The following is a 12,104-nucleotide window of genomic DNA, read 5'->3' as shown; positions in this document are numbered from 1 at the left end:
CCGTTCCGCACCCGGTTCATCCGCCGCAAGCGCCGAGCCCACAGTCCGGGAGTCCCAGGTGGGCGCCCGCATCCGCCCGCGCCCCCGGCCCCGGCCACCCCGCCCGGCTCCTCTTACCCGGGGACGTTCCGGCGCCGTGAGCCCGAGCTCTCGGCGAGGGCAGCGGGCGGGACGCCGCGCTCCCGGGGTCCAGGCCCCTCTCCGCCTTCCCGGCGCCCGGCCGCTGCGGCTCCGCTCCGCCCGCCCGCTCCCTCGCGCGCCGCAGTAGTAACACCTGCCCCGCGCCCGCCGGCCAATCGAGATGCTCCTCACATCCGCCAGCACGCGGCGCGGCCCGGGCCTCGGAGGGCGACCCCCGCCGGCCGTCGCGCAGACCCCGCCCCGCGATCCCGCCCCCTCTCGGGCCGGGGCGGTGGCTGGCAGGAGGCGGGGGCGCGGGCGGGGAGGGGGAGAAGTTTGCGGTGGGCGGGGCCGGCCGCGCGCCCCCGGAGCCCCGCGGGGAGCCCGTCTCTGTGGAGGCGCCCCCGCCCGCCGCGCCCCCCCCGCGACACTCCCCCCAGCACCCCGCCACCCACGGGCTTTCCGAGCCTCTCGGGCTTGGGGATTGGCTGGGAAGGACGGCGGGCGGGGGGCCTCCCCGCGATCGGGAACCAGCTAACGGGTGGGAAGGAGCCGATTTGCTTCGGGGGCTACGGATGAAGGTTTTCCTGAGTCGAGAAAGAAAAGAAAAGGGAGGCGAAGAGGAGCGGTGGAGACAAAAGGGGCGGGGGAGGCGGGGGCGTCGGGCCCAAGAGCCCCGACAGCCCCGGCCCAGCACCCCAGCACCCGTCCGAGCATGAAGTCCCGACTGGTACCCAGGGCTCTCCCCGCCGCGTCTCGGGGAGGAGAGAACGCGGGCCGGGCGGAGGGGCCCTGCGGGGGAGGAGGAAGCGTCTGGGGCACAGGATCCCGGACCGGCTCCCTCATGGGAACCCACCGCTTCTGCCTCTCGAGAAGGCAAGGCCTGGGCCCCCTGGACACAGAGGCAGGTACTCCCCACCCACAAGTCAGGATGGGCAGGGAGGACGCCAGCCTGGGATCGCCTCTGTGCCTCGGTCTCACCCCTGAACCCCATACTGGGGGCCCTCAGCACCCACCGCCCAGATCTCAGGACCCCAGTTCAGCCGCGCAGAACTTAGCGCTGGTGCCAGGCGGCCCCCATCCCCACCTTCCCCCCTCCCCTCCACTCTCAGCAGCTCCTCCCCGGTTGCTCTCGGTCTGCATACTCAGAATCCTGGATCAAGTTTGGGGTTCGACCCAGGAAGAGACACCCCCAAATCCTGTGTGTTGGGGGAGGCCTTACTCAGGCTTCCGGGGCCCCTCATCTCCGCGGAGTCAGAGCAAGGAACCCCGGGAATTCCCGGTACCTGCAACCCCCCTTGTCTCCCCTCCTCCCTGCGTCCCCAGCCCGCCAGCCACATCGCTGGGAGCCGGGCCACTGCAGTGCGGCGGCGGCACTGCTGCTCTCGCTGGGCTGGAGCCTCCCTTTAGAACCAGCCAGGCACGGACCCTGGTCTGCAGAAAATGCTGACTCGGGGTTTCCAGGCTGCCAGCGCAGCAGGGAGTGTGTGCCACCCGCATACCTGGCTGGGGGGCACGTGGGCGGGAAGAGGGAGACAGGACTGATGTCCGAGACCCTCTAGTCAGTTCTGCTGACCCCTCACCATTCCTCCCGAGGGTAAGGGCTCAAGGTCAGCTGTTCAGCAGGAGGACACCAGGGGTTTCCTCCCACCCCTCCACACCCCCCACCCCAGCTGCTGGTCTCCCACACTGAGTGGGGACCTGTCACCTGGCTGTCCCTCTTCTGCTTCTCCCTGGAGAAAGAAATGCTTCTCCTTTGAAATCCCACAAAAGCATCTTTTGCCAGGAGGAGGAAGGAAGGGGCTGAAAGTTCCGCAGGCTGGACTCAGGTCAGATGCTGGGATTTCCTGACGCCCAGGGTCCCGGGCTGCCATCCTGCTTGATTAGAAAGCCTGTGGCTTAATGATTGGACAGTCATGCTGCTTGGGTGCAGGGGGGTGGATGAAATGGCCCTCATGGCTCCTTCTGGTAAAATGGATCAAAAGATCCCTGAGCCTCGCTCAAAGCTGCCTCCAGTAAAGTGGTCCAAGAACTGATGAAACGGTCTAATGACAGGAAAACAAAGCATTTAGGCAGGGCTGTCTGCTCCTCCGGAGGATACCTGTGTTTGAGGTTTGAGCTCCCTTCAGTGCACCCTTCCCCTGCTGGGGGCTGGGGTTCTGAAGGGTCAGGTGACATGTGCACAGGCAGGGCCGGGGACTAGATGGGGAGGTGGGAGCACCATGGCTCCTTGAAAAGAGGCAGCTTGGAGCCTCTCAAGCACCAGATGACCCCTCTCCCGGGGCGTGGGGTGGGGGGGTAAAAACAACTTACAGCCTTGATTTCACTTGAGTCTTTTCAACAATCCCAGAGGCAGCAAGGCAAGGATGGGGCAGGTCTTCACTCCACTGTGGCACAGGAAGCCCCCAAAGGCTTCCCAAGGTCTCGTGTTGGTGCCGAGTGAGGCGTGGAGTCAGGTCCTGTGACCCCAGATGCTGGCCCTCCCCTAGTCCACACAGGCTAGTGCACAGCTGTAGCTGCGCCTTCCTCCCGGACGCTCCTTACCTCCTCCCCGCCATTGCCCCTGCTACCCTGTCTTCCCCTGTCGGCTTCCGGTGCACATCACTAGATGTGGCCCTTACCCAGCCTCCAGCCTCACCTGGCACTGCCACGCTTGCCTTCTGTGCTCCAGCTGCACTGATCCCCTTGCAGGTCCTTACAGGGCTGTGCTCTTTCCTGCCACACACAGAACCTCTGCCCATGCTGTCCCCTCCACCCACACTGTCACCCACCACCCCCTTCATCCTGCCAGCCTCATTCCCCGACGCCTCCTCCTGTGTACCATGCTTCTCCTCTGCAGCACCTGTCACCTGTTCTTGTTCCTCTCTCCCCGTCCCCGGCCCGTGAGCTCCAGGTGGGAAGGACCTCAGTAAATCTCAGTGGTTCTGAGGCTCAGCATCCTCGAATCCTGGCACTGCCGCCTGGATGCTGTGTGATCTTGGGCAACCACTCTATGCCTCGGTTTCTCACCTGCACCACAGGGGTTCTAACTCTAATTCTAAATCAGAGTTACTGTGGGGATTAAAGGGGTGATGTATGTACAGAGACCAGTGGGCTGCCGTGGCTGGTGCACGGCCTCAGCTTCTGCTGGTAAAGAAGGAACAAAGGGTGGACACGTCCCTCTACTGCCAGCCTTCTCCCCAGGGACCAAATACATCTCCTCTCCTTGCCCCCCAGCCCCCTCTCACTCCGCGGCTCCTGAACCCTAACTTCTGCCCCCGGCTTCCGGGATGAGCGGAGAGCGGCTGCAGCCACTCCTTCCCTCCCCGCCCAGGCCTGGCCTCTCCAGTGCTGGCAGCCGGGTCCTCTGCTTTGTCCCTGCATTGGCCTCGGGTGCCAGCACAGCCCGGGTGTGGAGCCCCGGTGGCCGAGCCAGGAGGCAGGGTGGCCTCTGTCACAATCTGCATCAGCGTCTCCCCGAAAGCCACGTCCAGTGAAATCCGCGTCCCCAGCCTCTGGAGGGGTCCTTTGGCGCCTCCTCTGCAGAGACCCCCGAGGTGCCCCCGACCTGGGCTGAGGCCAACCCTGCAGGATCAGGTCGGGGCAGTCAGGAGAGGGCCCCAGGGGCCTTGGCCGTCTCCCTGGGTTGGCTTCCTGTTGCTGTACCATGTCCTCCTTTCTGTCTGATCTGGGCCTTCGTGAAGGCCGCTGCCGGGGAGGTGGACGGCCCTTCCCCAGCCCTACGGCCTGACACCCCACAGCTGGTCCCCTGGAGAAGTAGCCACGGCAGCCTGGCTAGAAACTTCCCCCAACCCCCAGCCCGGGGGAGAGGGAGGAGGGAGGGAAAGGAGAAGAGGCCTCTCTAAAGGCTCTTGACCGAGTTCCCTCCCTACTTCAGACCTGTCCAGACAAAGTAATGATTCTCAGCTCTTCCTTCCAGAATTGCAGCAATTGGGTTTCTGCAAAGAGCTTCTAAATCCTGCAGTCACCGCCGTAACCACCACTCGTGCTAACGGTGGCCCTCCCACCCCCTCCCTCCTCCCTTCCCTCCTCCCTTCCTCCCCCTGGGCTTCACTGGACAACCTAAGCAGCAGTCTGGGACCACAGACTTTGAAGGACGGGACCCTCACTGCCGTCCTGGCCGCACGGTGGACGCTGTCGGGGTTAAGAACATAGGCTCTGCAGCCAGACGCTGGGAGTGAACCCTGGCTCTGCCACTTAGCAGCTGTGTGACTTTGGGCCGGTTACTTAACCTCTCTGTGCCTCCTCTGTAAAATGAGGACAAAAATTGTTTGTGCCTCATACAATCACTGTGAATATTGCATAAGTAAAAAAACATTAAAAAACTCAGTGTCTGGGACATGACGGGTGCCCAGTAAGCATTAGCTCTTTTTTATATTATCTCTACAGATGGGCAGACAGAAAAGCAGCTCCTGGTTACCGAGTGCCTTTCCACGTGCCAGGCGGTTTGTATGTCGTGGCGCAAGGGGTGCAGGATGGGCCACGTCAAACCTGAGGAGTCTGCTGACACCCCTCGTCCGGGAATTTATTTGCATCCACTTGTTGATGTGGGGCTAACGAGCGGCACCTGGGGAAACAAACTGCGTCTACAGCTGGGCTCCAGGCACGGGTGGCATATCTGGCACCCGTTAAATGGGGGTCTCGGATAAAGAAATGGTCAGAGAGAAAGAATGCAGCTGACGGTGAGCCAGACCCCACAACAGGGCTTGAGGGTCCGAGGGAGGGACCCTACAGGAGGGGGAGAGTGGCTGGCCCTTGACCTCCTCTGACCCGGTGACCTGGGAAGCAGGGCAGGGCCCCGGCCGCCTGCTGGGAGACCTACCCCCGAAAGGAGCATTTCACCCCTGAGTGTTCTCATTCGCTCTCTGAAGGAGTGAGAATGTCTCGGGGGCACCGAGACAGCCCAGCTGCAAGTGGGCAAGTGGCCGCCCAGCAGAGAGGCACCTCGCCGGGCAGCTTGCGGAGGCTCCTGGGACGCTGGCCAGGTGAGGCCGGCGGGGGGTGGGGAGGTTTCCTGGAGGAGCAGGTGGACAGGGTCGGGTTCTGAGATGGTGAGGACAGGAGACACACCGAGTGCTCTCCTCGTGCCAAGCACTACCTGCTTAATGCTTCTTATTCCCATTTTACAGAGGCAGACAGAGGTAAAGCAACCTGCCCAAGGTCACACAGCGAGGGAGTGGAAGACGCAGGGTATGAGCTCTGACGTTCTGCTCAGAGGCTGCACCCTGCCCCCCTCTGCCACCTGCTTCGCTGATCAATACTGGGCCCCTCATTCCTAACTGCAAGCTGGACGGGGTGTGGACACTCGGGTCCCACCTAATCCTTACAGCTACCTTATGAAACGGGTGTTGTCCCCAGCTCACAGCTGAGAAAACTGAGGCTCAAAAATGCAAAGGATTTGCCCGAGTTTACATAGCTGGGAAGTGCCAGAGCCGGGGTTCAGGTCCCCCTGCCCAGGACCACCGGCTGCCATAAATCCAGTTCCAGCCCCCCCTGCACAAAAGGCCACTCCCACACAGGCTTCACCCAGGCATGGGAGCGATTCCAAGGTCTCTCCAGACTCTGGCCAGACATGCAAGCCATCGAGTTTGGGAGAGACCCCCAAAGAGGAAAAGGAATTGGGTCTGAGCTCGGAGGATCTTCCCAGAGAGTTCGGGAAGCCACAATAACCGAGTCCTGTGACTGTGGGTGTGTAAACTGCAGTCCGAGGGCCTGTGTGTACGGCGTGAGCCTCCTCTGAGCCATGTGTGAGGGGCCCAGATGATTGCCTGCTGGGCAGAGCACAGGTGAGGGTCAGGCTGCTCTTGGGGGGAGCAGAAGCTGGCAGGGATCCTTCCGTCCCGCACCCACTGGACGTGTGTCCATCACGTGTAAGCTCTGCTGGCCGGGTCCACGGAGCTGGGACACAACCCCTGCCCGGGAGGGTCTCCATCAGGATGGAGCAAGGGACACGGGCTCGGGGCAGCTGTGCACCTGGAGGCCTGGACCGGGCGGAGGGTGCCTCAAGGGGGCGGAGCCATGAGAACTCCCTGGGGAGGGGAGGTGCTCAGCCAGGGCGCGGGCACCGAGTGCTGACAAGCATGGAGGCGGAGGCACCGGGCAGAGCCGCCGGGGGGGTTGGGGGGGGGTCCACACACAGGCCCCCTCGCTTTACTGCACTTCGCAGACTCTGCGTTTTCACTAACAGAAGGTCTGTGCAGGCCCTAGACAAGCGAGCCCATCGGCGTCTTTTTTCCAACAGCCTTTGCTCACTTCATGTCTCTGTGTCACATCTGGTAATTCTCAGAATATTTCAACCTTTTTCATTAGTGTTCTGCTTATGATGATCTGTGAGCAGTGGTCTTTGATGTTCCTACAAGGAATAGTAGAAGGCTCAGGTGATGGTCAGCACTTTTACCACCAAACTATTTTAAAATTACAGTATGCACATTGTTTTTTCAGACATATTGCCACCACACACTGAAGAGGCCACAGGATGGTGTAAACATAACTTTACATGCACTGGGAGACAGGAAAACTCGTGTGGCCCGGCCGGGCTGAAGGGGCCGGCTTTGACCCACACAGGCAGCAGGGCTGTTGGGTCAGGGGAGACGACCCCGCCAGGCTAAGGGGGAGACCCCACGCTGGGCGACTGGATGGGGTGAGGGGACACGGGGGTCGGATGGCTCCTGGGTCTGGCTGGTGACTGGAAGGGGAATGAGGTCGTTCATTACGAACAGGAGCACGGTGGGCGGGGGTCTGGGGAGGTATGAGCTGGGAGTCCACGTGGGGAGCAGGGCCAGATTCAGGAGGAAATGTCCAGGAGGCTCTTGGAAATGTGGCCTGGAGCTCAGGAAAGGGGTTTGGACGGGAGATGCGCCTTTGGAAGACACTAATTCATAGAACATGGAGAAACACCTGCTCTGAAGATGTTAGTAACCTAAGTGACAGCAACCAGCTTTGGTCCCAGACTTGGACTCAGGCTGGTCAGTTCTCGCCACCTCAGTGCTCCTCTCTCTAATAGCTTCTACCTCAGGTCTGAGCAGCTGTAAAATGCCCCCAAACCATTCCTTTCTCTTTCCTAAAGGTCTCGGGTGTGAGTTTCTAGCCACATATCGTTCTACCCATTTTACAGAATTGGAAAGTTGAGGCACATCTTTACTAAGCCATGCAAGCTGACTGTAGAATCTGAAGCGGTGTCCATCCCCGCCGACCTCAGCCGGGAGAGCGGTTGTTTTTTTGTTTGTTTTTTCTGGGGTTTTTTTTGTGGGTTTCCCCCCAAAGGAATGCTGTATTGACACATCACCCATTATCTACTTTAAGGAAAAGATAAATCAGTTATTATACCTGCATCCTGCCTTCCCGCCACACCCCATCTGAGAGGTTCCAACCCTGAGGAAAGAGCACAGAGCAGTGTTCCTTCCAAGGCACGAGTGTGGACTGCAGCCACTGCACCCCACAGTGTGTCTGAAGTGACCAGCAGACACTCAGGTACCAGACAGCACATCACGGTCGACCAGAGAAGACACTGAGCTGACGGTCCCTCCCCTTCAAGAGTGCACAGATGCAGGCGAGGTCTCTGCCCGCTAAGAGCCTGTAAGGCACAGAGCTGCCCCTGCAGGCATGCCAGACGTGGCGCCCTGGGTGAGAGGCTGCTGGGCTGTGGCAGCTTCGGAGCGGAAAGAGATCTCTGTAGCTCCTGAGAAAAGGCAACAGCAGAGTCCCAGCTGGCCCGACGCCCTGGCCCTGACCTACCTGCGGGTCTGCCTGCTGCTTGCTGGCCCTGGGCCTCAGCTGAGCTGGTGCAGCCGATGCTGGGGAAGGGGTGCCTCCCCTCCGCCCCGCCGCCTGGCTTGTGGGGAGAAGCAGGCGTGTGTCAGCGTGGTGGTGACGGCAGAGCATGGAGCGCTGGGGCCATGCACACGCGAGGGCTCCAGCCCCCGTCTCCGCTGCCCCCCCCAGGACCCACCACACAGCCCCTCAGCTCCATCTCCCACGTCTCCCTCAGTTGCTGGCGTCTGGCTTCCGCGGGACATGGTCCCAGACCAACGTTGACGCTCAGGCTGTCTTCTGTGCTTCCGGCCTCCGTGAGCACAGTGGACGAAGCGCATGGGGACAGGAGTCTCCCCCACGGTGGGACGGCGGGAGCTTGCTGCGGCGCAGGGGTCCTCGCCTCTCCGTCCACCAGAGTCACCCGAGGACCTGGGAAGAAGGACTGCCAGCCCCCGCCCCAGACCCACCCCTCCATGGCAAGACCACGACTGCAGAGTCAGGCCTGCCTCATGTTCCCGGTGGGGCTGGATGAGCTAGACCCTGAGCTCCAGGTTCTTCTCCTGAAGGAACATCCGTGGCCGGTTCCCCGAGGGAAACGCACAGGAAGCACAGTGCCTGCGGCCCGAGCTGGCCTTTGACGCACGCGCACCACCCCACCTCCCAGCTCCGCGGCGCCTGGGGCTTCCTCCCAACCCGGTGCTGCAGTCAGCCCCCAGCCAGCGTCTGCGGAAGGTGCGCACCTCCTGACGGCACGACGGCCTCACACCTCCAGGCTGTTACCCCAGAACCCTGGTGTCACCTTTTCCGGCTGCACCCACCCAAAACACCGTTCTCAAACTGGCCCATCTGATCGCCCAACTCCCGCGGCCCTGCGCCCAGCGCCGACTCTCCTGGACCTTCCGGCCACGCAGCCTCCCAGTGCCCACTCCCCGCTTTGACTCTCACTGTCTGGGTCCCCTCGCGGCCCAGACATTGTCCCTGCCCCCTGACGGTCCTGTGGACACGAGCCCAGCACTGCACACCCTCCTGCACCACCCCACCGGTTCAGACTGCAAACCCCTGAGGCAGCGCAGTTGCCGGCACCTGGCGGTGCTTCATCAGCCTTGACCCTTTACCTCACGTGGGGTGACAAAGAGATGGGGACGTGTGCAGAGACTAGGACAGGGACTGAGCCGTCTCCAAGCGCACCCTCAACAAACTCGCGCTTCAGTCTCCAGATGGGGGAGCAGAGACTGGTGCTGAGGCAGGGCTGCTCCAGGGGAGCCAGACCTCACCGGGCCTCCGCGGTGCCACCTCTGTGGATTTTCTCCTCTTCTGGTTCTGATCCGGAAGCCTGGGAAGCTGGGTTCTGGGTGCCCTCATGGGGCGTTCAGTCCACTTAGGGACCTGACACTGATCGTACGACCACAGACACACACGGCAGATCTTCGCTAAGGTCAGAACTGTGATGGAGAGTGGGATGGTGCTATAGGACTATTAGAGGGACTTCTCAGTGAGATCAAGGGCAAAGCTTCCTGGAGGAAGCAGCGCCTGCACTGAGGCTTGAAAGCTGCCCAGAAATTAACCAGGCAGAGCGAGCAGCTTCTGCATGACCCGGGAAAGAGGCGGCCGTGGCTGGACTGGGTGCCGGGATGACGGAGGAGAGTGAAGGGTTGGATGTAGAGGCGCGGGGCGGGTACTGACAGGCGGGATGGGAAACCTGGAGCCAGCCCAGGCATGGGCAGGTGGGTGAGAGCATGAGGTGGGTGTTGGGTCACCTGTGAGGCATGCAAGTGGAGACTCTGAATGTGCAGGTGGGTGCAGGCGGGCTTCAAAGGAGGGGTCCGGGCTGAAGACCTGCTGTGAGTCACCCACTTAGAGGAGGGGGTTGAAGCTGAGGGGCCTGGACCCCCCAGACAGCAGCCCTTCTAGAGGGACATGCACCCCGTTTCACAAGGCCGTCCTGTTCAGCTTCTCCATCTCGGACTCATTTAGGTCCCCTGTTTCCTTTATCTGTTGTTAAACCAACAGCTGACCACGTGCCCACGAGCCGTCGGTGACGAGGGAACATCGCTGTCAGCTGAGGTGCGAGGGGGGCTCCCGCCAGCTTCGTGCTGTCTTTCCACGTCCCTCTCGGCCCTCAGGAGGCAGACATCCCTGCCCTTGTTTCCGGAGCAGGACGCTGGGGCTCAGAGAAGCAAAGCCCTGCCCGGTATCAGTGCTGGACGCCTTCTCGCTTCCGGGGCTGCTTCGCCAGAAGAACGGCCCGTGCCCAGAGGGAGGAGGGCAGGAGCCAGGCACCACCTCCACTCAGGGACCGACTCGCATCCCTGATGGACCAGCCTCTGCTCACACAGTCCTGGCAGCCCGTGGCCCACTTCTCACATCGTTCAGCGCTATTAGAGTGGATTCCTTATCGTAACTGAAATCTGTCTCCCTGTGGCTTCCTCTGCTGGTCAGAGGCCAGCCGTCCAGGAGACCTGCATCCTCCCTCTCTGAGAACAGTTGCCGGGCCTCCCTGGACGCCTGTGTCTGGTCAGGTTCACTCCTGTTCCAGTGTCTTCCTTTGCCTCTCACATCCTGGCCAAACTCTTCTGGACAAGACCCAGTATGTCTGTGTCCTTCTTAAAACGGGATGTACAAAGAGGTACAACCCACCCTAAATATGAGCCAATTCGCCCAAAATCAAGGTCAGATGGAGGCAGAGCCAATCTCTTTACGGTCAGTGGTACATCAGGCCCAGGCTTGAGCGGAGCTAGTCCAGACCCACTGCACAGGAGGCATGTCCCAGGTCTTAGGGGACCACAAGAGGCGCCCAGGACTGGAGGGCATCTTTCTGCACCCACGAGGCTCTTCCCTGCAGGCAGGCCTGGAGCCCACTTCCCCGGCCTCCCTCCCTCTGGGGGCCGGGGTACCACGGGGCCCTGGGGAGGAGTTAGGGAGGGAGCAGGCAGTCAACGCAGGGACCCGGAAACCCTGGTGGGTCCCTGCTCGCCTCTCCACCCCACACAGGATCTCGGGGCGGCAGCTGGGAGGTGCCCCCAGGCCCACCTTCCCTGGGGCCGGCCCAGAAGCCGAAGAGGGCAGCCTTGACAAGGTCTGGAAGTCAGGCCGGGCCAGCAGCTGAGGGTGGGTTTTGCCTCTGGAGGGTGGGGGGCACAGGGCTCCAGGGAAGCTGGGGGGACGCCAATCATGCTGTCCCCGTATGTGGCATCGGAGCCCGGCTGCCCCACCCCTTGGCCACCTGGAACGGCCAGCCAGTGGGCCCCCAACGTCCTGCACCAGCCCGGCCTCTGCTTGGGACCAGCTCTGCCCCCCTCGCTGACTGACCTGGTCAGGGCACGTCCCCGCTGGGGGCCTCGGATCCCTGTTGGCCCAATAAGCTGGGCCTAGATGGCGGCGTGGGCCCTTTAGCCCCAACAGTTCTGGGGGGTTCGGGGGGGCTGGCAGTGGGTGAATGACCGAGGCTGCCTGGCCCCTTTTGGGGGGGAGAAAGAGGAGAAATGGTGAGCATGGTGATTTCAGCTAAAAGCGCCCCGAGGATGGGGACCCACGGGTGTTGGGATGAAGGCGGCGGAGGCCAGAGCCCCAGGAGCCGGCCCCCACCCCGGCCACCCCGTTCCCCACTCTCCACACTCCGACTCTGTCCCTCGGGTCCTGCCCCGGCCGTCAGGGCGAGGAGGCCCCTGGAGCTGCATGAGGACACGAGGGTGAGCCTGAGGCAGGAGCAGCCCACGCTGTCACATCGGCTCTGCAATGCAGTGCTGCGCTTTTTTGTTAGTTTTTTTTTTTTTCCTAAAAGTCCTCATTTCCCAGGGAAAGTGCAGCCAAGTGCTTCCAGAAAGGGGTGGCCAGGTTGCCTGGGGACGTGTCAGCCCTTCTGATTCCAGGACCTGGCAGCCGCTCCTGCCCCCCGCTCGGGCAAGCAGCTCTGCCCTGGGCTCTGTGGAAGGAGCAGGAGGGGCCAGGGGCGCAGCCAGGGGAAGCTCGGGGATCACGGACTGGAGCACCTCTTAGCGCCGGGCCCAGGCCTCTGGCTTAGGCACCATCGCAGATGCAGAGACGCCTCAGGTCGAGGGGGGCTCAGCCTCCTCCCACCACCCGCCCTCCTGCTCTCTCTCTGAATGAGCTCTTTTTTGGGGGGTGGTGACAACATCCCCCTTTGTTGTATCAAATACCAAATCTGCCGCAGGGTTCTCTCCCTCCCCTTGCCCACTACATGACACACTTTCTGCAGACACTCTGCCTCTCTG

General features: G+C 61.9%; 1 protein-coding gene across 3 annotated transcripts in view; it reads right to left on the bottom strand.

The window, feature by feature from the left end:
* The window catches only part of SYT2 (synaptotagmin 2), an 84,760-nt gene that overhangs the window by 35,210 nt on the left and 37,446 nt on the right, over positions 1 to 12,104 (bottom strand). For 2 of the 3 annotated variants that reach the window (XM_082413253.1, XM_082413256.1), the window contains exon 1: positions 118 to 327. The exons of the other annotated variant lie outside the window; for it this stretch is intronic. The gene's annotated coding sequence lies outside the window, so the exon portion shown is untranslated. Of the gene's footprint in view, positions 1 to 117; positions 328 to 12,104 lie in introns of those variants that run through there. 3 annotated transcript variants of the gene reach the window in all.

This window comes from Balaenoptera physalus, assembly GCF_965194825.1.
Source record: "Balaenoptera physalus genome assembly, chromosome: 1".
Lineage (NCBI taxonomy): Eukaryota > Metazoa > Chordata > Mammalia > Artiodactyla > Balaenopteridae > Balaenoptera > Balaenoptera physalus.
Note: the sequence above shows the minus strand (reverse complement) of the source record. Positions and strands in the feature narration are given on the sequence as shown.